At 31.9% G+C, this 25,288-nt stretch overlaps 1 pseudogene; it reads left to right on the top strand.

Annotated features, from left to right (window-relative positions):
* The window catches only part of LOC143410652 (ephrin type-A receptor 6-like), a 140,469-nt pseudogene that overhangs the window by 46,792 nt on the left and 68,389 nt on the right, over positions 1-25,288 (top strand).

Genomic DNA, 25,288 nt, shown 5'->3' on the forward strand with positions numbered 1-25,288 from the left:
GCAATGATATAATTACTAGAATTTGTTTCAGAGAAATTTTTCAGTGGAAGAGAAGGTAAACACACATAGATAAAACAAGATTGACCATACAGTTGATAATTAACGAAGTCAGGTGAATACTATATGAGAGATCATTAAGCTATTATCTCTTTTGAAATAAGTTTGGAAAATTCTACAATAAAAATTAAAAAATTATAACTTAGTTTTACAAAAGAAAATGTTTAGTACCGGTATTCTGCAATGAGTAAATGTTATCACAGAAACTTAATGCTAGTTTCATATTCTAAAGTTTATTAGTAAAATGTACCATATAATGCTACTCAAGTGAAGCTATGGAATCCTTACAAAGACACTAAAGAGTAGATGCCAAACGTCATAATCACATTGGCATTGTAATTTTTTTTGAGCTCAATAAAACCCACCTTCTTTGCAAGATTAACTGAAATTAATGATGAGATATGAAAGCATTGTTTCTCAGTGTAACCCATGGCCTACATACTTCTGTGGGGCCTGGGAATTAATAGATGAAAATATAGGTCTGATTATATCTATATTTCTCTCTCTATATATATATTCTTTCTTTCTGGAAATACTGGAAACATCACAAAATCTCTAATCAGGCAGTCTCCAGCCCCTTCCAGCATTGTTTCCAATCTCCTACTTCAAAATAATTTCCATTCTTAGTCTCCAGAAATTGAACAACTCTTTTTAGTCATGTCTCAGTTACTTTATAGATGGTTTTCTAAAATAAAAAAAAAAACATTTTCCCTACATGTAATTGAAGACCTTTGTCTGGCCTAGCTCAAGCTTTATGTCCTTTGTGAAGCCTTCCTGAGCTGCTTTCTCAACCTTAGTTCAACTTAATTGCAAGAGTGCTATTTTAGAATTTTAACAGAATATGTGCTTACTATTTGTTTACATGTCTGCCTTGTTTTAAACCAGATGGAGTTACTTTTTGTTACAAAAAAGGCACATAATTTTTGTTTTTGCATCCTTTATTAATTATTATATATCTAGTTATAATAATATAGTCTACTTTAAAGATAGCAGTTCATACTTTGCTGATAACACTTAAGGATATTTAATAACATAAAAACAGAAGTTTGTTGGCATTAATATAATTTTTTTAAAAGTATAAAAAGACAATAAAGTGGAGATACACAGAGGTGGTTTTATCATTCAATATCTGCTATAAAAGGCTTTTAAATAGTTTTTAATTACATTTAGGTTTAACAATGCTGAAATAAGTATGTATATTATTTTAAAATTATCACTATTTCATTTATCAAATCATTGATATTATTATATGCTAATATTTAATATGTAAAAACAAGTAATAATATTATTTGGGCTAATGTGATAAATAATAAGGGTAGGTGATATTGATTTAAATAATTTAACATTTGTACAGAAGTTGAGAAATTCATCCAAGTTTTATTTATTTAATTCCAGTTGTGTTGCTAGATACGACAACTGTGCTGGGAGAACTAGGATGGAAGACATATCCATTAAATGGGGTAAGTTTAAATGTCTTTTAAAAATTATCCTTGTTAAGGTCTCTTGTAAGAGTTGAAGGAACAGTAGACTTTTGGTTCTATTTAATATAAATTTTGGCTTATAGCTTAAATCCTATAGAAAAGATTAAAATATCATTAAACTGGTGATTGAAGGGGGTGATTCTAAATTAATAATTTAGAAGCCTTGCTCCTAAATTACATTTTATCCTTTAATGCTGTGTTTTATACATTGTAACACTAGAATTCCCCCATGTTTTCTTCAGAAATAAATTTCCATGTGTAGTTTCAGACACTTTTCTGTATGTTACATTTGTTAATCTTGTGTTTGTGCATAAACAAGCTCCAGAGTATCACAAATTTGGTTTTGAATAGAAAATGTGTCTACTAATGCAGTATATGTTTGAACTTGACAAGATGATGTACTGTGTTCTTAGCTGGAAATAGTTGATTTTGAAGGTTTATTGGGATGTTTGATTTACAAAATACAGTTTTTCATGTACTGACATTTTAGCTATGATTGTAGTTGACTTTTCGTTTTGGCCTGTTTTGCATTTTCAAATTGCAGTGAATTTCTACATCTTTTGTTGATATTAGGCTAATATAAAAAAGTGGTTTGTGAAGTTTTTACTTGATATTTTTCTATTTAATTAAACTATTCAATAATAGGAACAAATGTTTCAGCTATGCTTGAGTTAATCTTTTTTCATAGAAACTGTATTTTCACATTCATGATATTCTTTGTTCATAAGTTTTTCATTGCTTCTACCACTAAATCTGAAATTTAAATTTGAAAGGAAAAGTTGATATTTTGGGGGGGGATGTTTACATATTGCTGTTGAAATTTGACATTTTATTTCATTAAAATATATATTTTCAACTCATAAAGCTTAGCATTAATACTTTATCATCCTATTTCTTATAGATTTATGTTCTGTATTTTTTTAATTTTCATTTTATTTCAATAAAATGCTCATCAGTCCATTTCTGAGAAATATATCTGTAAAAGTAAAATTATGCTTTTGTCATCATACTCTTCCATGAAAATTAATAAACTTCAGTTTTGGGTTAAATAAACTTTGAGTTAATAACATCAGTTAATTAAGTATTAAATGGACCATGTTTATCATTAAGTAATGAAAAAAATGAATGAACATTTCTTTTAGAATATCATTCCAAGGTGTGTGTATGCTTATATACATATAATCATAAGAGATATACATCTATCTATCATATAGATATTCACAATGTATAAATATATACATAGATGTAATTTCTACAGTATACAAAACGACTTATAAACACTTCCAAACATTAAGTAGTGTAAAGCCCTTTTTTCCATTTTCTGAAACAAATGAGAAAAAGCAATTAGAGACTTTATTCTTGGCCTCATGTAGTCAAATCCAGGTATCACATGAGGAACAGAAGATATGAATTTGCTCTAGTGTCTATGTATGGCTTGATCAGGCTTCATTTTTGAGGAAACTGGTAATGCAGAGACTTAGAGAATCATAAATGAAGTTGCTGCTGTCGGTCTTGTGATGAATTTTCTCTGGATATTATGAAGTAGATTTGGGAGTTATGGAAGAGAGAGGGCAGGATTGTCAGGAAAGGAGCCACTTAGCTCATGGTTTTCTATTTTCCAGACACTGCCCTCAGCGTATTTTGTTTTCACAATGGCCTTTTGAAGTGTGTCCTATATTTATTTTCTTGTCAGAGAATCCTAGTCCTAAAAAAGAGTGAGGAATAGAAAACACTAACAAATTTTGTAATACTAACAGCCAAATGGTGAATGGTGGAATATAAAACTAAGATATTTCTGACTCTAAACTTGTGTCTTTCTGGTGACGCTGCTGAGAGAGAGGCATGAAATCTTCATGAAAGACCTTTTACAAATGTGCAGTCTTTACCTAATTGATTCATATTTCTTTTCTTTGATACACTTACACAGACACAAACACACATACACACACACACACACACACAATATTTACAGTTGGGACACTACTTAACTATTACTAAGAGGAAAGAGAGAAAGAATAGGGGGACGAGAAGAGTAAAATAGAAAATGAATAGATAGAAAAGATAAATAGAATGAAGTAGGAAAGTATTTGTTAGTTATGTTTTATTGGACATTTGCCACATGCTAGACTTCACCTCAGAACACTTTACTCAGATCAGTCCTGTACATGAAATATAATTCATCCTCATTGGTACATGTGGAAATTGAGGACTCAGGTGCATTAAATAACATTCACAAGGTCACAAAGCTAGGAGGTAGTTCGGCAAAAGTCCTAAGCCAAATATATCCTAATATTGACACTTATGGATGGTCATTTCACAGCTAGTTACTTTTTATTTCATCTAAGATTCTAACAGGTAAAGATAAAGGTCCATGACCAACATATTTAGACTGTGGAGGGAAAAATAACATGTGGATTCAAACTTTAAAAAGTAAATAACTAAACCACGTTAAAATGTTATCATTAGTATGGGCTATAATACTTTTAGGTTATCTCCCAAATAATAACCTATATTTACTAATTGAGAGCAGTAGGACTATTTGAATATAAAAGCTCCTGGATATATTTCACAATATATGTGGATGAAACTATATAAATTTTAAGGTAAGATCAAGGGAATTCAAGGAAAAAAGTAAAATGGATAGAAAACAGTGTTAAAGAAAATGTACAATTTAAATTATCTTCTAATAAGGAGGATAGATTACTGGTAAGTATCAAACTTAATGCTATTTATAGGCTAAAATGAATCAAACATATGAAATATGATATGTCAAGAGCTATGTAATGTTTTGAACAACTAATAATAAATAAAAAAAAATAAAACTGCTGGTCCAAAAAGATGGACCCAGGCACAGATAACTCAAAAAAAAAAAAAAAAAAAAAAGAACTAATAAGTAAGAAGAAAGAACTTTGAAAAAAGACTATTAAAAATGCCAAGAATGAAAATAATCTAGACATCAATGTAGCTTAAATGACTTATAAGATCTGTGGGAACCATTTATTACTATAAAACATTTAAACAATAATTTCTAGTCACTTATTAAAATTGAAATTATATTTATTTGGATTTATAAGACTCTTGAGTTCTTAGTTTTACTGAGTCAGACTAATTTGAACGAACAATTTTAACTATTATCTTTTTCAGGCACTAATTTAGGTAGTTTAATGAATATGTCATGTGTGGAAAAGATGATTAGATAATATAAAAAAGTATATCTAATGTTTCTATTAGTAGATAGTAAATCTTGTATTTCTATTATTTCTATCTAACATATTCTACTATTCCTGTGAATTATGTGTTTCTTTGGAATAACTTTTTTAAATTGAAAGCTTTCTTTCTATATAAGAAACAGAACTGAGATGAAATACTAAAATGTAGTATATAAAATAAAAGAAATTTAATCAGTAATTCCATAAGTCTTTATTTTTTTCCTCGATTTTTAAGTTAAAGAAGCCAGATGACCAGGAGTGCTATGCTGATAGTTATAGGAGTAGGCATTCACAGTATGCCTGTGAATAGAATTGCTATGATCATTGGAGTAGGGGGTGAGCTTCCCTATTTTGTGAACATGGAAAAGGGATGAATAGTCTTGAGTGAATGACTTCATATCTTACAAAAGTGGAAACAGAATATGTTAGTTTTCTGAAACATTTGCTTGTATCAACATATAATTTATAGTTTATTTTCTTTTAACCATTTTCCAGAATTCAATTTAACAACTTCTTTTTTATGCTCTATGTGCCATGCATCCTGTTAAGTGTGCTTAAATAACAGATTTTTCTAGCCTCAGGCAGTCTTACATTATAGAAATTATACTGCACAATCAGAAGGCCAAAGAAAGTGTCTTCACATAGTTTTGTGTAATGTTTTGTGAATGAATATTAAGGGAAGGATTAATTCTGGTGAGAGAAAATTGGGTATGAGAAGTGTTGTATCAGCTTTTTTTTTTTAATAAAATGTGAAGGAATCACATATGGTCTGGAAGAGAAAATAGAAGGCACTCTCTAGGCAAAGGAATGGCTCCATAAAAAACATGGGATTGTTAAACATACGTTCTTAATGTGTATTATTATCAATTCTTATATATTAGTTCTCATACAATTCTTAATGTGTGTTAAGCTTCAGGACTGTTGAGACTCATTTGTCTCCTTGTAGTAGGGGGTTGCATTGGGAAATAAAGCTGTCATCACAGGCAAAGCCACAGTGCAAAAGACAGAATTTAAGTGTCTTAGTTGATCTAATAGTGTGTATTTCAATTCTAATAAGTAAATGTGAAAATAAAACCTTTCTCAATTTACTTAAAAATTACTGAAGTTTTCTTTTGCTTAACAGAATAATGCAGGCCCTTGGAAATGAAATAGGCTTTGGAAATTGGAAAGATGCTTTAAATATAAATGACATGACCTTCCTCAAATTATGATATTTGAAGCTGAATTTTAACATAATAAAATATAAAAGTCAAAATATATGCCTGTATTTTATGTGGGTGAAAACACTTTTTTAATGCTGCTCAAAAATTTAAATTTGTGCACATTTTTCCATTGATTTCCCTACTTTGCAAGACCTTAATCTTATCATCTTATTGTATTACACTGACAGATAAGGAATGGAATAAATTCCTAGAATAAAGTTCTTAAAAATTTTGAATTATTCTAAACATTGGACAGAACACTGTGTTAAGGCTTAATGACCATCGATTCCCAAACTCTGATTTAAATGTTAACTCTCATCTCATATGGACTTCTTTCCTTTTGAAGTTTTTACTTTCTCAGTTTACTTTTAGCCACTAAATAATTTTATAAACAAAGGGAAAATACAATTATTATAATAGGACCCATAGTTAAATGTCGTAACTGAAACCCCCTACTATCCATTACAGCTTAGACCCCATTTATTATCACACAGCTGTGAGTCTGTCATATTGGAGCATCTTGGCCTAATATTAATTCTAACTAATGAGAAGTAACTGCTATGAACCAGAAGATTAGAAGGCTTCTCACAATACAAAAAGGAATTTCATGATTTAAAAATCCAATCTTGTTTCCTTTGAGCTTTGATAATTAAATTTATATTACTTGAAACTTAATAGTTAAATATTTTTAGTTTGGTTCTATAATTCAAAAGACAGCTGGCTCTTTAATACATACTGTTTAGTAAGAGTAATTATACCTAAATACAGCTTGATAATTATAATATATAGAAATTTCTTAAGAAGATTTCCCTAAGATATTTATTTAATCTGTAATTACAAATTACTGTTCTTGATAGAAATAATTTGATTTTTAAATACTCCATGAATTCATCTGAAATAGTAATTTGTTTTTATGTTTATAGTGATATTTTAAGCAAGAAAATATTTTCTTGTCTCTGATTTATTTTCACTCTTTTGATTACTAAGAGGTAGTTATCTTTTAAAAGTTAGTCTTTAATGTTCAATGTTTGGTGGTGGATCATATCTTTGTTATGTAGTTGTCCTGGTATTAGATATAATTGTCCAACATTAAAAATCAAATTTGCATTTCAATATTAGATGATTTCAACTTTAACAAAAACTTAAGAAAAATTTAATGTTAAGATAAAAAAGTATTTTGGATGTTAGTTTGCATTTTATTTTAATGATGAAAATTAGAGATTGGTAAAAATCTGTTTTTTCATATGTCAAATGTTGGTTTTAAATTCATTATATGTATTTTTGTGTTTGTGTCTTTGATAATATTTAGGGCTTGGATAATGAAGGATCATGCAAATTATATGATCTTATCTGTTAGACATAGTCAGTTGATATTAGAGGATTTATCCTGAAATTCTTAGTGTATTAGAGTCCTCCAGAGGAACACAACAAAAAGGAGATGTTTTGGGGGTAGAGGATGTGGAGAGACTTCACTGACCCAAGCAGGATTGAGGCTTGCTATAGGACCTGGTTTATGTGATTATGATGACTATATCCCCAAATGTCTTGTCTGCAAGTTGGAAAACAACAAAGCCAGTCATGTAACTCAGTCTTAGTCCAAAGGCTCAAGAACCAGAGAAGACAAGGGTTTCTCTCCAAGTTCAAGGACTGGGTATAAAGCTTACGAAAAGGGGGGTACTGATGAAATCAAGTCCAAAGGCCCAAGAACCATAAGTTCCCGTGTGTGAGGGCAGAAGAGAAGATGGATGTCCAGGCTCAAGATATAAGAAGAAATTATAATTTCCTCTGCCTTTTTTGTTCAGTGGGTTCCATATTTGTGAGGAAGTACCTGCTTTGCTTGTTCTGTTGATTCAAATGCTAACCTCTTCAAGAAAAATCATCAGGGACACACCCAGAAATGTTTTACCAGCTGTCTAGGTATCTCTGACTCTACTCAAGCTGATATAAAATTAATCATCTCAGGAAAATAGGAACACATGGTATTTATGTCTACATATTTGCTACAAGTGAACCTAGTAATTAAGGAATTCTGATTAAAAAGCATGCATTATAATTAACCTGTGTAAAAGCATACTTTTTTTCACGAATAAGAGCATCATTTCCTAATATCATTGTTTATGAAATTTCAAACACTGAATATATATTAGAGAATGTAGTATCTAGTAATAATTTTAATTTGGTATTATAGTTTCTACATTTCATATAAGAATGAATTTATCATGGTATAAGACTTCAGTATTGCATCTTGATTCATTGATAATTCATTGAAATGTTTTCAAACTACCATATGTTTGAATTCTGAAAATATGAACTTTAGCGATAATTTATATTGTCAAAGTGAACTGTTACTATTTTCAAAACTGATATATCTAAATGGTTTTCCACCAAGAAACTTCACAGCTTATGTGGTAATGTTCTAAATGTTCATCATGTTGATTTTAATTATGTTGTTTCATATTTGAAAAAAATGCATTAGGTTTCATGAATAAATTTCAGTGTTAGCATCTCAAAGCTATATAATTTCTAATCTCCATCTATACAATGGGCAAGGTATGATAATAGTATTCATTTTATTAGATTATTGTGATGATCAGCTAATTTAATATATGTAAAGAACTTTAACAGTATATTGTTCATAATCAACATTAACATTATTACTACTACTATTACTACTACTATTGTTATTGCAAGAACTCTAAATATTTTGAAATGAAGATTTCTGTATAGACTTTTTACTTTCTTACTTTTTACTGAATCACAATTTTATAATGTATTGCATATTTTTTCCTCTAGAGCCACAAAATATTACTTTTTGCAGCTTTTTATTAAATAAGTACTTTTATATTTTCATTTTATCTAAACATATATAAAATATAAATATTAGCTCATTAATATAGTCACTCATGGCACCTAGATCATAGGAAAACCATTGTGCTGAGTAGTAGAGGTGGTGGTTGGGTGGGGTTGTGATCATTATAAAGTTACTGCCTTAACGGTAGTCATGGTCTTTATCTGAGAAGTGCATTCAGCTCATTATGTATAACATATTTTGATGATATATGGCGAATTTAACCTCACACCCAAGGATTGCCAAAGCAAATACTGAGTATAAATACAGACTCACTAACTTTAGTTATGAGATGCTAGTATGATAAAAGCCCCATAAAAGTTGTTGAATTGGAATTACCCAAGAGATAAGTCTGGAGGACAGTTTATTCAGTTTAAAGTATTACTTGAAAGCAACTCTATAGGAAAAGAATAAACCTGGGATTCCCACTGGGAAGGGACTAAGGAACTACATGCAATTCTTACATTTTGTTGTTGTTGTTGTTTGATGACTTTCATATATTTTGAAAGAGCAACCTGTAAATAAACAATCTGTGCTGGATGACTGGTGAGCCTTTTGATGAGGGTCAAGTGGAGTATCCAAGCATTCTCTTCTATTTATTCTGATTGAAGGAACATGATCTGAAAGTCACCTTTGCTTCTTGGGATTGCTCCTTTCGAGGGATTGTCCCTATTTTAGACACATATCAGCATTGGTGAGCTCAGAATTGCCTGGAGACCTCCTGTGGCGCCTGTGGGCAAGAGAAAAGGGAAATTGGGCTATGAAAGATAGGGAAGTTTTTGAGGATACATTTTCCTCTGTTCTTCCTTTAAGTAGCTCAAGATTTCTGAGTGTCTTTGTTTTCCTTCTTTCTGAAGAACTTCATCAACATTTTTTGTAAAGTTTGTCTAGTAACAAATCCTTTCAATTTTTTTGTCAGAAAATCTTTTTCTTTTTTATTTTTGAGGGACATTTTGTAGGGTACATATTTTCAGATTTATTAGTTTTCAAATCTTTGTTTTATTGCTGAACATTACATATTTTACTCTATACTATTCTTGCATGATTTCTGGACAGTCAGATGTAATTTCATCTTTGCTGCTCTATAAGTAAGGTGTTCAATTTCACTGGCTTTTTCCAAGATATTTTTTTTTTATCTTTGGTTTTTTTGAAGTTTCATTATTATGTGCCTAGGTGTAAGGGGTTTTTTTTTGTTTTCTGACATCTATCCTTCTCAGTGTTTTCTGAGCTTTCTGGATTTCCTGATATTACCCACTATATGCAAGGACATCCTTCTGGAATTTTAACTATCAGAATCGTTTATGCTACACTCCAAGAAATTTGTCAATTAAGTTTAGGTTTAACTAGAATGGTTCCTACAGAGTTTCTATAGGTAGGTTTCTGCTTCTCTGGGTTGTGATTCTCTGTACCCATTGTCTCTCCAATTTGGGGAGGAGTGGATTGCCTTGTGATTGTACCTCTCTGTTTTAAGAAGAGTTGAATTTTCAGTTCATTCAGATTTTTACCTATTAAAATGGAAAAGTAACTTCTATTTTTTTGTATTTATTCATATTTATTACATAGAATAGAGGGGTCATTAAGGCACACTGATATATGTGTATAACATAATTTGATGAACTTCGCTTCCCAGTACCTCTCCTTTGCTCTCCCCTCCTTCCCACTGCTTCCTTTCATCTACCCATTGGTTTCCCTTCTACTTTAATGATGTCCTCCCTACCCCACACCACTAGCTTAGGTATATGAGAGGAAACATAAGACACTTGTCTTTCTGAGTCTGGCTCACTTTGATTTACATGATGGTCTCCAGTTCCATCCATTTTCCTGCAAATGGCATAATCTCATTCTTTTTTTGAAAAAAAAAAAGGTAGAAGAGAGCGAGAATTTTTTGATATTTATTTTTCAGTGGACACAACATCTTTATTTTATTTTTATGTGGTGCTGAGGATCTAACCCAGCGCCCCACGCATGCCAGGCAAGCACATTACCGCTTGAGCCACATCCCCAGCCCAAATCTCATTCTTATTTATTTATTTATTTATTTATTTATTTATTTTGAGAGAGAGAGAGAGAGAGCGAGCAAGCAGAGAGAATTTTTAAATATTTGTCAGTTTTTGGTGGGCACAACATCTTTATTTTTATTTTATGTGGTGCTGAGGATCGAACCCAGCGTCCGCGCATACCAGGTGAGCGCATTACTGCTTGAGCCACATCCCCAGCCCAAATCTCATTCTTTACAGATGAATCTAACTCCCATGTGTGTGTGTATAAAATCATATTTTATTTGTCCATTCATCTGATGATAGACACCTAGGCTGATCCTATAACTTGGCTATTTGTTGTGCTGTGATGAACATGGGTATGCATGTATCTTAACATTAGTCTTAGTATGCCAACTTTAATTATTTTGGTATTTACCAAGGATTTGGCATAATTGGATCATAGAGTAGAATTATTTTTAGTATTTTGAAAAACCTTCATACTGATTTCCATGTAGTTGTAATAATTTACATTTTCACCAAGGGTATGTAAAAGTTCCTATTCCCTGTCTCCTTGTCAGCATTTATTATTATTTGTATTCTTGATGATTGCCATTCTGATGGGAGTGAGGTGGAATCTCAGTGTAGTTTTGATTTGCATTTCCCTGATGGCTAAAGATGTTGAACATTTTCATGAAAATGTTGGACATTTTTACTTATTCTTTAGTAACTTCTAAACTGCTTACAAGCTGAAATGAGAAAAAATATTGTATTTTTGACACTCAAAATCATTATGTATTGGCTAAAATATTTGCTTAAAAGTTTCATGAATTGTGACTTCACTTAATTTTTTCTGACCTTTTTTATTTCAACGCACTAATTCTTTTCACTTTCTCTGCACTTCAATCACTATTGGTAGTGGTAAACTTGATTTTCAAGTCCGTTGAATTTAAAAAATAAATCACTGTTAGAACTTTGTATGCAGGAATTATTGTCATTATTCCTAATTAAAAAAATACAGAAAGGCTTTGGAGTTTTTCTGTGGTGCACAATCTAAGCAGTAGAACATGACACACTCAGGAGCTCTTAGAAATTTAGTTCCTGACTTTACAGGAAGAACCATGTAAATTTCTGCCCTAGAATATTTAAGTTATTAATGTGGTGTTAGTCAAAAATAAGAACTGCACTGAGGTATTTTTTTTATATTTAGTATTTTTTGTTTAATCTTTGTAAATTGATGTAGTGTAAATATTTTTAGCACTATGTTATAGATGAAAAAACTAACCCTGAGACAATTTTCAAAACCTGCCCAAGTTTGTAATAATAGTAATTAAAACCAGGGTTACCTCAATCCCAAATCTATAACTCTTATCTATTATAAGATACTTATAACTATGGGTTGATAATTGACATTGATGCTGTGCAAGGAATAAAAAAACCTGTAAAACTGATCTAGCAAAGACTGAAAATAGTTGCAGTGTTGTTTGAAACAGATTTTGTTTGATGATACACGGTTATAGAAAAGTACTGAAAGGTTAATTCATCTTTGAAAGCATCTTAAAGCTAAGGATGGTTAATTACTATACATATTTGTTTAGTGAGTTGAATAAGGATATTTGTTGCATGTTTGCATTGAAAAACTAAAAAAAAAAATCATAGGTGTGTCGTGTCATTTTTAGTTTTATCTCTTTGTGTTTATATATTGCAACTATGACTTTATTACACACCTATTATTGCTATAATTTATAATTTAGTATAAAATATAGACAAATATAGTAAAAAAACATACCATCCAGTAATAAGTACACTAGAAATATAAAAGTGTCTGTCACTCTCAAACCATCTTCTAAGTAAGTTATCTAATCAAAATACTTGCTAAGGATTATCAGTACCAGTTGGTGCTATAATGCCCTAGTGCATCAATCACATCTTATTGGAACAAAGATGGATACCTCAAATAAAGGCATCTCAACCACTGAGCTGCCTGTCACCTCTCACATGTGGATTTTCATAAATGGCTAACCTAATTAGATTCATTTTGTTAGCAATTCACGATTTCTATGTTAAGCACCCAAGGAAAATTGAAAACAGAGTCTTCTGCTGTAAAGATGTACAGAAAGATACATGTGGAAGGGTTACAGTAGAGGGACTTTGATAAACTAGTCATGCAAATGACAGTTCTAGAACAGAAAAGAGCAACAGTGAAAGGGCAGCCATCAGTAGTAAGACCAAAGTAAAGGTAGAAGAAAAGCCATGAGAAAAAGAAACACTGGGGTAGTCAGTAACTCTTGAGCTAATTATGTTGCTGCTGAATCTCCAAGTCCAGTTCTTTCTCTGATTTGCTCCTTACAAAATGTATACTTGCATTGAATCATCACTTTATAATGTGTAAGTATGTACAATACAAGCATTACATGTCAGTTTTTTTTTTAAAAGTGAGTTCTTGGCCTGAGGCTTTAGCTCAGTGGCAGAGGGCTTGCCTAGGATGTGTGAGGCACTGGGTTCCATCAGCAGCACCTCATAAAAATAAATAAAGGTGTTCTGTCCATCTACAACGACAATTGTTTTTAAAAAAGTGAATTCCCTTAATTTAGAAGGCCAGATTATAAATGCAGATTGTAATACTTCCAGTGGTAGTAGTAATAAATAATAATTACCAGGAATGAGCTACTGGCACTATTTTGAGGCAGACCAATAAACAAGAAAAGCCATGGAAGGTAGAATTTCCTCAAGGAGAACAGGGGAGAGCCCCTGGCTTATGCTGTCAACTCATGCATGAGTAAATAACCTTTCCTGTGTACAGGCAATGTGGGAAACAGGTGATTGAATGTGCATAGTTTATTAGAGTGGATGAACTTTAAAATATTTAATATCTAAGCAACTACATGATTCATGTCACTTCTCTCTCTCCTAAGAGTATTCCTTTCTGTGAAGCATCATCTGCAAAGAAAATGAATTGCTGCCTTAATTTTCATTAGCTGAAAGAGCATGTATTAGATAATGATGGGATTAATTCTATGATAAGGAAGAGAAGTGATGGAAAAGCAGCTTATAGTGATTTAGGAAATCAGATGTGAAGTGTTCACTGAATCTGTGAACATGTCATTAGCCTCATTTTTTGGTCAGCTGAAAGTATAAATCTATAAACTTCATTTCTCTGGTATCTCTGCTATTATTTTATGTATGGTCCTGAAAATTTCTTCCTGTAAACATACATTGTTAAAAAGGTATGAACTGCTTTAAGCCACATATCCTTAATTTACATCATATAGTAGTTTTTTTTAATTCTTTTTATTTTTGCATTACTACTTCAGTAGTTTCACTTCAAGTCTCCTACTTCTAAGAGAAGTTCTCATTTTTTAATATATTTATTTTTTATTTAATCATATGTGGAGATGAGGATTGAACCCAGTGCCTCACAAGCAATAGGCGGGCACTCTACCCCTGAGCCAATACCCTAGTCCCTGAAGTTTTCATTTTTAAAATATGGGTTTCTATAATATAAAATCTAAGATTGTTTTATAAGTGTTTTAACTAGAATAAAATATAATATATTTCATTTATAAATGAGTCTACATCTTAATCCAAAAAAAAAAGACATTAAAAACTCTAGGAGACCATTAGTGAAAGACCAGATAAAACATGTTAGACTAGATGATTTATAATCATTTACTATTTTAAGTGACCAGTTTCTTCTTAGACCCCCATATCTAGCTACCATATCTTGTTTATTCTCTTAAAACTCCTTCAAGTATCATCAGTTTCATCTATTACTCTGTTAATAGTTTGACTCTTAATTATTTCTTCTACATATTGCCATGATGTGTCCTAAATTGATCACTTGCTGTCTTTCTCCAGTCTTTTCAATACATACCTCAACCTGTTTGTAGAACTCATCTTCTAAATTGAATGTTTTATACCCATATCTCTGTCCTACCTCCTCCTACCTACCATTTAACCTGTAGATGCCTTTCTGTCTTCATTTTCTAACATCTTCTGATCTTGAACCATCTTGTTGCCAGCTATTCAGAAGCTGAGGGTTTCTTCCATGAGATTTGTTTCTTGTTTCTGGATGAAGGATCATGTTATTGAGTCTGTCTGGAAAAACCTCTTTTATCTCTCCCTTTTTCAGTTTCTACCTTCTGGATCTCCCTTTCTCCTATTGGTCTTTAAAGGCACAAATGATTCTTCCCCTTTTCTGGAAATCTTTACATTGTTGAAGATGGAATTAGGAAACAACTTTTTTTTGGAACACCTGAAATTCATACCTGTCATTGCATTTATCTCACACTGTTCTAATGTCTGTCTCTTACTGGATTCTGAGTTCTTAGAATGATACTTTGTTTTATTTCTGTGAGTTAGGAGGCAGAATAACCACCATATAGCGGAAGCTCCCTAAAAATTGGCTGAATAGCTAAGTGGATTCACCAGAGGCACCATTTTAGATAGGACATTGCTTAAAGGGTGTATTTTGCAGTTATCTCTGGAATGGAGATAGTTTTGGAGGTATTATAATATACTGCTTTCTACAGAATCAGCTGTTTAAAAAGGTGAAAATTGAACTGAGTTCTTTACATTTGTTTTGAGTACAAGTAGAAAAGTTAATGTATAAACTTTTATATTTGTATTCTATACAATCCAATTCATCACCTCATTATCAAATTTCTCACCAGAATGGGAGTTTAAAGGTGGAAGGAAAAGATATTTACCTATGAAATAAAAAAGACTATAAAAAAGCTTATAAGCTATTTAAGCAACACCAATCAAGGCATAATACACTTTCAAAGAATTAATGACTGGTTTAGAGCAGTTGATGATTTGAATCACATGTGGGAGATATTAACCCCAGAAGGTTATTAATCCTGCACCTTGTTATTAAGATGAGAATAAAAAGAAGAACATATGGATCTTTAATGGTTGATAGATGGACTGCAAATTTTAGAGAATTTATACTAGCCAGTCAAGCTTTCAAAAAGCACAGGTCAGCGTTAAATGTTAAATGGGTTTTTATAATCTGTTTTCCATGCAATTAGTATTTTGAAGTAATGTACCATAGTAAGCAAAATAGGTCCTTAAAAGGGTTTGACTTTGTTTTATTTCAGCAAAGCAAAACCTATTGGCTTATAAATGTAATGCTTAATATAGTCTTCATCTCCCCCGTAATTAAGAAGCAATGTATATAAAAATATTTCAATTAAATTAAAGTCTTTCAAGTAAAAACATAAAACTAGGAGTGTGTGTGTGTGTGTGTGTGTGTGTGTGTGTGTGTGTGTTGCTTTGAATATACATTCTTAAAGACAGTGTTTTGGGGAGCAAGAATTAAATCCATCATTGAATTAGCTCACTTAGTAGTGTTATTAATATAATTCAATTATATGCTTGCCTTAAATTCAGTACTTTCCATTGCACATTAGAAAGAATTTCCTTATGTTTACCAGTGAGAAATTGCACTATGAAATTTCCACATTATAAATCTCTAGTAAAGAAAGCTGCACAGCCAAAAGATTATATTTATTTTTTTATTCCTGCTATTGGTAAACACTTTACTAATTGTTTGGATAGCCATAAGGTCTGGCTTGCCTGATAGAGTTCTGGTATATTTCAGTTGTCCTAGAAAAATTATGAATTGTGCCACAGATCATTTTTTAAAGTGTAAGATAAATCACAGGAGGAGGAGAATGCACACAATGTACTCCATGCTTAGGCCCAAACCTGACACATCATTTCTTACAGTGCATTGACCAGAACTAGCTGTATGTCAGTTCACATCAAGGGGAGTCAGATTTGGAGGAAATTCAAGGAATAATTGGTGGGCATTTTTGTCAGTGCAATGTCAGCTCAAATCTCAGAATCCACTTTTAATTTTACGACTCAAGGGGTTTTCTTGTTTCTTGTTTTCTTCTCATCTAGAAAACTCTCAAGTATTATTCCCTTGTGAGTGCCATGAGATAAATGTTTGAACTTTTTAGTCTAGTCCCTATATTTCTTAAGTGCCCTTTCATGATTTTAAATTCCTTATCTCTCTCAGGTAAATCAGGATAAATAATTAGTATTGTATTCTAATGTATCTGATTCTTTTTGCTGTCATCTCTTTTTTTTTGCTTCAAATCATTCTGTACCCCCCTTTATATTTTCATTAAGGAGGTTTTTCTGTCATTGTCACTATTTGCATCTTACATGTGCTTATTAATCTTTTCATATTTATTATGAAATTATTTTCATCCATGTTTACTTTATGTTTTGGTTATTAACTCATTTGATTCACTTCTTTGGCCTTTTACTTTCTTTCTTCAGGTTGGTTCAGTTCCTTGCTGCCAAATTAAGTCTGCAGATTGCTAAGCACACAATGTTTGTTTTTAACTTCTTTTAATGTGTTGAAGTGAGTAATGAAATGGCATATAAAGTCAGATGTCCACCAGTAAGCTTGGCCCCTATCTGCAGTATCACATGAGTGACTTTTGTGGTTTTTGGCCTGCCAGAAAAATTAAAAGTCCCTGCTACCAATCTTGGTCTTGCTTTCATACCAGAGTCTCTGCAGGCCTGTGGCATGTAGTCTTCTTAGTGCTTTGCATTCGTGTTGTTTTTCTTCTATGATTTCTTATTTTGTTTTTATCCTGTCTGTATGACTTTCACGTTTTGCATTTTATTATTTGTTGGAAAGGGCAATGGGCATAGGAACAGGGGATTATGGTATCACTTTGATGGGAAATTTTTGGATATGAGGGCCTATTGTCTATCTAGTTTTTGCAAAGTTTTAATTCATTAGAATTGAAGAGTGTAAGCCATTTGTTTAAAATTTTAGAACTAGCCCTTTTGCAAAACAGCACTCAAGATTATATTTAAAAGCAAAGAATGTGAACATTTCGGCTTTATCATTAAATAACTACCACAAGCTTGAAATATCTTTCCCCAAATATCATTATAGCTTTTCAGGGAAAAACATCATTATGAAAATATTTTAATTTTTTTTGTAATCAAGAAATATTAAAAAAGAAAGTTGTTTAGAAATGTATACTCTTGCTATTCCCTCAAAGATATCCACACTTGCCAACACATTGTTGATGAAATTTTTATTAAAACATCATTTGGCATTCAATGCCAGTAACCTATTTGATGTGTCATATGAAGCTTCAGTTCAGCACACATGCCATTTAACAAGATTGTTGATAAAAAATAGTGATCTTGCTATGTGTATTAGAAGACCAAATTTCTTCTTATAGTACCTCTTTGAGGACTATCTTATTTGTTTTCAGGCAGACCTAGGTAGATACTAAAACCTTACCATACTTACTTAACATACTTACCCTTTGTTTCTTTCCTTTCATTTTTCAGTTTGGAAACAGAAAGAATGGTATTCACTTTTAAATATATCTTTATGTATACTCAGCCCTGAGACTCACTCTCTGTTTGAAAAGGCAGTCTGTCCAGGTTGAGTCTCCTGAAAATATACTTTCCTGCAGCCTGTTATTCTGTATAAAACTAAATATGTCATTTGTCACTGAGTAGATGTTAACAAAGATAACAGAAACTCTAATACAGCTGCACATATAGAGATAATAGCAAAATAAATGGGGAGATGTGCTAATATAAAAATTCAGTTCATGACTTCCTTTATTTAAATTTTTTTCCAAATGGGTTGCAAAATGCATAAGTATTTTTGAGTGTTTTGATCAATATTATCAATCTATTACAGAAATCTTCACAGAATATCTTAGCATCTAAGGATATGTTAATTTGATAATTTCTCTCTTTGACCACAGAAAGTATAGTGGGCATGATGGAATGATGAGATCTCATTAGTGAAGTAGTTACTACTGTTACTTAGTGCCAGGCATTTCTCAAAACCTAATTGTTAAATCCTAAAATCTTAAGATTTTTGACCTGTAAATGAATAAAAAGGAAAATATTGATTTTTATCATGTTTTACATTACTTGGATTTTAAGAAATAACATTGTTTTTTATTTTGAAGTACATATTGCTAAAAAAAGGAAAGATCTGTGAAAAACAATGATGCATAGTTGAAATTTAACCCTTAAATGGGACACTACTGGAAATGAAGTTTAGTTCTTACATATTGTATTTTTTAGCTGTGCATTACTGTAATGAAATAACCTGAGGGAATTAACTTATTAGCAATTTGGCTCATAGTTCTAGAAGTGTTAGTCTAAGATTGGGTGGCTCTATTCTGCTCTGCCTCTTGTGAAGACACCAGATGGCAATGGTAGAGAATGTATGGTGGGATAAGCCATTTGTCATGGGCCAGGAGACAGCAAAAGAAGGACCTTAATCCCCCTTAAAAGCATGCCCCCCATGCAGTGACCTAGTGACCTCCCACCTCCTAAAGTTCCACAGAACCTACCCATAGTACTACCCTGGGGACCAAGCCTTTAGCAAATGGTCCTTTGGGATGGTGGACACTCACCAAGCCATGACACATATAATAAATTTACATTTTAATATTTATTATTCCAAATATACTTAAAATATTAAAGTAATGAACTCTACCTGCATAATTACTTTTGAATATTTATATTGTGATTTAAATATTGTTATAGGGAGCCATGCTAACTATAAGAAATAAATTTATGTTGAAATAGAAAAAAAATACTGATAGAAGAACTCTGTTTTAACATACACAATAGGAGGTAATTTTGCAGCTTTGGAAATCTTTCCTCATGCATCAATCAGGTTTCTGTAACTCTAACAAAATGCCTGAGATAATCAACATACATGGATGAAAAATTTATCTTGGGTCATGGTGTCAGAGATTTCAGTCCATGATCAAAGGACCTTTTGCTTCTGGTGGGCTGTTAGCAGTACACATGGTGAAAGCATGGTAGAAGAAACTGCTCACCTCATGGCAACCAGAAAGCACAGAAAGAGAAGGGGGCTAGTAGTGTTCTAATATCCCCCTCAAGGACATTTCCACAGGGACCTAAATTGCTTCTTCTAGGTCCTACCTCCTAAAAGTTTCACTAACTTCTAGTACTGCCACAGGCTGGGGATCTGGCCCTCAATACATGAGTCTTTGGGGGCCATTCAAGCTCTTAACTTTAGCATCATTATCCACTAATTCCAGCTACCGTATTTCTCATTTGAGGAGTCGGTTTTCTCAAAATTTCCAAGGATTCTTAGGTTTCCACTGTTTATTTAAATAATGTATATGACCAATGAATCTTTGTGTATGCATGTAAGAAGTGTAATTTGTAGATAATTCTAATAACTCATTATGAGTAATCAGGAATTATTATATAATGCTATATCTTAATTTCCTGTGGCTACCTTGACAAAGTATCAGAAACTGGTTGTTTTCATATAACAGGAATTTATATCATAGTTCTAAAAGCCAAAACTATGAAATTAAGTTATTGGTAAGGCCAAGCTAGTCTCAAGGCTCCAGGAGACCATCCTTTTTTTTCCTTCCAATTTTTTGGTGTTTTCAGCAATATTTAGCTTCTTTTGCCTAACTTAGCTACATCATCATCCTACCTTCTGTCTCTACCTTCTCATGGCAATATTCCCTCTCTGTGTGTAGGAGTTTTCAGGTGGCCTTGAAAGAACTGTAGTCATAAAAGTTAGGATCTCTTCTAATTTATTATAATCTTAACTTGATTATATATGCAAATACTCTTATTTAAAAATAAGGTCACATTTACAGGTTCTAGGCCGATATGAAGTTTCCTGTGACACTCTTCAACCACTATATGTCAGATTATTAATTTTCATTGTGATATAAAATTTAAATTTATGATTTAATGTATAGCAGTGTAACAATCAAATACATCAGCAGATTCAATATGAGGTTAATACTTTCATTCACTGTCTCTTCAAGGTTAACACCTAATACTCTGATTTACTCATTAAGGAAAGCTAAGGAGAATTAAACACATAAGCATTAATAAAAACAATAATAATAATAATAGTAGTAGTAGTAGTTATTTATGTGCTAGTAAAGTAATTAATTGTTCTGTGTCTTCTGTCCTGCATTTTATTATTACCATTAGTCCTATTGTCATGGTAGATGCTACCTTTAGTGAAGTCTGAAGAAATGCTATTAAATACAAGACACAGAAGAATGGAAACAAAGAGATGTTGCAAATTTTTCTCTAAGTTGAAATAATCTTAACTCACAACTTAGATATGGCCTCCAATAGCCCTTGTATGAAATTTGAAAAGTTTCTGAAATATGGAAATACATAATAATTTCTCAGTCATTACTAGTGATCTTACACATTTCCCACTATTAGGCTTTGGTGTATTCTCTACTACAAATCATGAGAAATTAAATTATTATCCAACTTGTTTCTTTTGGGAATGAAGTGGGCACTGTTATTAATTACTCTGGGATAATTCATGTAAACAGAATGTTCATTTCTACTATCTATTTATTATCTACTAACTTTTATTGGAATAATATTTTTCTGTTACATGCTTTAACAGAGAAAAGTAATGACTAGATAAACTTTTTTTAATCATGGTCAATGCATCATAGTTTGTGAATGAACAAGAAAAAAAGGTTCTAATCAGTGGTATGACTGTGTAAATTGATGTTATCTGTTTGTAAAATCCCACAGAAGGGAGAAATTGCCTATGTTACTTGGAGGAAAATGTAAAAGTTGCTGTGTGCTTAATTAAATTCTACATATAATGAATTACATATTTTTCTTACATGCAAGTCTTTTTGATCTCAGTTATATTACTGCAGATAAAATTAACTGGTACTGAAAATCATTAATATCACTGAAAGTAGTTTGAAGGATAGCTTAATTTTTTAAAAAATTAAAGAAAATTTTCCCCCTTTAGCCAAGGTAACAACTCTTGCAGGGAGAAAGGAAAATTATTTTTTAAATTCTCTGTTTCACATGACTTTAAGTTCAATTATATGAGGTTATCTTATCGAATATGAGTCTCCTTTAAAATAAAGGGTATTTTAAGAGATAAATATTTCAGTAATATATTTTTGAGTCCTCAAGTATAAGGTAAGATAGTTAATAGAGGGAAAAGGAAGAAGTTAGTGAATACAATGAATGCGAAAGTGTAGGAAATGGGAAAGAAATAGGGGTTATGAGGAACGGAGAATTTGATGGTACTGGCAGGCATGGAAAAATATGTTTGCTTTTGGAAATTCCTCATTATCTTAAGAATGTTACTGAATAAGAAGCTTTACATGGAATGTCCTGGTCACAGGAACAAGCTGTGACATATGCCAGTGAGATTAGCATCCAATTCATCTCTGTCAATCGCATCTGCTCAAAGACTGATTTACAATAATAACTTGTTATGAGGAGGAGGACATGAGGAAACATTTGAAAACACAAAGGTTTAGTGACATCATCAGTCAGTCCTGTAGCTATTTTTACAGTGTGAGAAAAAAAAAGGAAATAACTAGAATATCCATGAATTCCCTCTTTCTGAATCATATATGAACATAACAGGACATAGTTTGAATATAAATTTGGTTTCATGACGTGATAGGAAGTTGGTCCTATCTCTTTTATTCTAAAGGCAACTCACATGTTGGCTGTGGCTCCACATTTGGTTCAGAGTGGAAGAGAGCTTGTATCACTTCTGTGCATAAGTAGTGACATTGCATGATTGGAGGCAGCCTGCATAGAGAGGCTAATGCTCAAAGAGATTGAATCCTTCTGTAAGTGTCAGTTTGGGCCAATTTGATGAGATTCATCATCCAGAAGATTCTGAAAATCTCTGCCCTGGGCTCTAAGTTAATCCTAGTATAATAATGTGACCAGCAGTAGGTCCAAGCATTTAAGGACATTCACTGTCATAAAAAGGGGAGGTTGATAGATTTATATGTACAGATTTGTGAGGGATAGTCATGATATATGTTTGGCTAAATAAAAATTATTTCAAAATGTATATATGTGTATCTCATAACCTTTGTAAAAACAATGCCTATAAAAATTTTGGAATTATTATGTTTGCAAAATATGCACACAAACATAAACAAATTATTTGGTGTCCTTTAAATTGTTTTATTATGGCAAGCCAATTATATCCTGGATTCAGGGTTGGATTTAAAGCACTCTGGGAGAAGATGGCTTTTATGTTTTTGTTATTTCTTAAAGTAAATAACATTACAGATGATAGTATATACATTTATATACTTTTATAATAAGTAAAATGTTTGGACCTGCAAATTTATTAGAATTATAGCAGATACTAAAAACAAAACCCTATGATTTATAACTTAAACTCCCAATGAAGGGATAGTATCCCTCCGGTGTTGCCAACTGGATAGTAGTGTTTTGGTTCTTATGTATAAAAGAGAGATGGTGTTAACAAATGTCCTATTGAATGGAAAAGAGAAGATCTTGGCTTCATTTACTGCATAAAATTTTGCAAGTTATAGTAATGATTTTTAAGAATTTTCAAGTCACTCTTAATCACCTTACAATCAATCTTAGAAATAGTGGGATAATGAACTATTTGGTTTTGACTGACCTTATGCATTAATGTGTCCATTCTGCAAAACATCATCTTTGATTTGTGTGAGATACCTATTATAAAATGTACTTTTTTTGTATTATACTTGGAGATAAAGTATGGGGACCTAACAGTATCATTGTGACTTACAATGAGAGTAAGGATAATAAAGCCAGTGTCACAAACATATTGATAATTTAATATATCAGTGAATTCTATTGAAACTGAGAAATAGAATGAAAAGGTAGGAAAATACCCTGAAAAGGACTGGAATGGCTGGAATCCACATCTCTGTTGCAGCTGCCACATTACCTGGAGCCAGAGACAGTGAGCACAGTGCTGCTGAGACTGTGGGACTGCCCCTGCCTCCCTAACCTCATAGACAGAGCCTAACTGGAAGTGAGACAACACTAGGCTATGTAAAATTTCAGCTGCATGTACTTTATTCACTTAGTCAAGTATATTTTGAGTATCTATAATGCACCAGATATATTTTAAACATGGAGACTCAAAAGCAAACAAAGGTTCTGTCTGTGATATTTACATGTTAGTAGGGAGGGAATGAAAATAATTAAATATGTAAATTAATGGTAAGTGGTGAAACACTAAGAAAAAATCAATAAAGAGATAAGAGTGTTAGAACAATGAGGAATTTGAGAAAAACACTAAAAAATTGAATGGTGAGCCCTGTGAATATTTCTGAAAGAGTATTCTTGGGAGAGGTATCATCTAGAGCAAAGCCCATCAAGTTTGGATGATTGTAGGAGAAAAAACATGAGTCAGCATTTTATATATTTATAATAGATAAGCTGGGGTAAGGGGTAGTTGATATTTATTTAAATATTAGAAGATTGTTCTGATTTTAATGGGAAAGTTGTGTTTTTTATGACCTAGGAACTTTAAAACATGCTCATTAAGAAATTTTTTAAAAATTATGATCATTACTGCTTGGTATTTTCAATAAAATTTTTATAATATTAGAAATTAAGGAAAAAACTAAGAAAATTTTTATTGAAGTCCAATAATTCTCTTATTTTAGTATAAGATTTTCCTATATTACATTTGTATAGGATTAACATAATTTCTAATGACATATTATGATGATCCCTGGATGCCAAAACAAATTTGAGATTTTCCTTAGAGAAGGGAGGTATTTTATGGATTGATTTTTTCAAAATGTCAGAATGGGGACATTTTAATTTTACCAACAAAAAAAGTCATCAAGCTTAATTTATCAAAAAAAAAGTTAAACTGTCCTATAACCATTTGGGTAAATATTTGCAGTGCATACTTATTAAACTGAAGAGCAATTAACTCATCCTGTACATGCTAATAAGAATATAACTTAATTGAAATAAATTCAGATGATAACCAAATAAAAGCATGTTTTCTCTAGCAATTTGGGAGATTCTTGTAAAATTTAAAATGAGGAGCACTTTGGGTATGTGTATCTCTCCCTTATGGCACAGGAATCCAAAGCTATAATGATTCCTTGATAGTATTGACTATTTGACTTGAATGGAGCAAGTATTATGGTTTATTAGCACTTGAAAAATTAAGCATGCCTAAGGTAAGCCACCAGAAGATTTAGATTAAAAATTCTGAAAGACTGCATTAATAACAACTTACTCACTGAGTTCAATTATTTTGTGGACCCCTCTTTGAAAGTAGTGTTGAAGGGGTATAGAAGTAGTCTGTAGATATATCATCACTGCTGGAATCATGATAAATACCTAATTTTGATATACAGAATGGTGGTAACATGAAGCTTCTGGCAAGTGGAAAATTATCTATTAAAGAGAAGAGGACTGTGGTTCATGTGTCAAATTGAAATTATAAATAGGCTACATGAGCAAAGGGCATTAAAACTAGTGTCCTTGTTCATGTTGGTAACCATTCTGTGTATTGCAAAGAAAATACAATCATAAAGGCAACAGGAGCCTTATTTTTCCCCCTGCTGTTAGCATTTATGAGAATCTTTCAAGGGAATGCAAAATGTACATATGATGTATCCTTTAAGATGCTAATTGCCAGGGCTAAGGGTTTGACTTAGTGGTAGAGTATCTCATA

Source organism: Callospermophilus lateralis, chromosome 11 (genome assembly GCF_048772815.1).
Source record: "Callospermophilus lateralis isolate mCalLat2 chromosome 11, mCalLat2.hap1, whole genome shotgun sequence".
Classification (NCBI taxonomy): Eukaryota; Metazoa; Chordata; class Mammalia; order Rodentia; family Sciuridae; genus Callospermophilus; species Callospermophilus lateralis.